The sequence below is a fragment of the Ictalurus furcatus genome, chromosome 26 (assembly GCF_023375685.1).
Source record: "Ictalurus furcatus strain D&B chromosome 26, Billie_1.0, whole genome shotgun sequence".
In the NCBI taxonomy this organism is placed as follows: Eukaryota; Metazoa; Chordata; class Actinopteri; order Siluriformes; family Ictaluridae; genus Ictalurus; species Ictalurus furcatus.
In genome coordinates this window covers 17,444,951-17,446,308 of record NC_071280.1, presented here as the reverse complement: position 1 = coordinate 17,446,308, position 1,358 = coordinate 17,444,951, and positions in this window count along the sequence as shown.

The following is a 1,358-nucleotide window of genomic DNA, read 5'->3' as shown; positions in this document are numbered from 1 at the left end:
ACCAGAGCTCTATGGAGCGGCTGCAGTCACCCTATATGGGGCTGTAGACCTCGATCAGACGGGGAGGTTCGATCTGCTCTGCGGTCTCACAAAGCAGGAAGCCATCGGATTAAGAGCGGTTGATTTAAACGGGTGGAGTTCCTGCTTGGGTTCGAATAAAATAAAATAAAAAAAAAAGCCCGAACTTTAATCTCACGGCTAAACAGGATCGCTAAACCAATTTTAAAGAAATGAATCTGTCCGTATCCGGGCGCCCAGAGGAAAGTTTATCTAAAGCTTGTTTTCATGTGGAGAAAAATAGGGCTAGGAAGATATTAGTATACTACGCTGTATTACGTAAGGAATAAAACACAACCTGGCAAGCTGTTTTAGGAAAATATAACTCGAGTTATTGTTACCACCAGGAAGTAGATTATCTTCTTATCACGGCGCATCCTGAAGCGTTTTATTCCACTCACGCCACGACAAATTGCTGAGGAACATACACTGCACTCGCCACCGTTTTTTTTTTTTCTTTCTTTCTTCTACCCCACAAATACTTTGTCATAAAAATCAGAGCCAAAGCTACAAGTCACATTTTGTCGTTTGTGGAAGTAAACTTGGCTCACACGAGGCGATGTACATCACCTCAATGTCAGATAACGCTGTAGAGGCCATCAAAGGCTAACAACCGTCGTGGAAATTAGACAACACTCGCAGACTCGTCCTCTGAAGGTAAAAAAGTTTATTACAGAAAGACGGTTAATACAGGACAGAATAATGAGAGCGCTCTGAAGCCCTTGTACTAAACCACTACTATAGATATGAAACGCAGAGCACGACATAAGAAATCACTCCATGTAATACTTCTCTCAATGGAATACACGCATATCTTATATCACTGACAGCAATACACGATGACTTCATAAAATTCTAATTCTAAATTCTAAATTCTTGATGATTTCTACCAGTCAGTGCTAAGGGCTGCGTCTGTCTTTCTCTCTGCACAGTAAAGTGAAAACCGTCTGCGTGTTAACACGGTCTTCAGGGTGAAACTTTTCTACGTGCCTCCTCCGGTTTACTCGTTGTCCAGAAAAGCTGAAAAGACTCGCGCAGTCCAGACAGGAGACGCCAAATTGTCGTGGAAATTAGACAACACTCGCAGACTCGTCCTCTGAAGGTAAAAAGGTTTATTACAGAAAGACGGTTAATACAGGATAGAATAAAGCAGGAGAGAATAATGAGAGCGCTCTGAAGTGCTTGTGCTGAACCACTACTATAGATATGAAACGCAGAGCATGACATAATTCTGTGTACTGATAAGAAGCAGTTTGAGGCAGTTCAAACAGTTTTAGGATCTTGGAAGATGTTTAGACGAA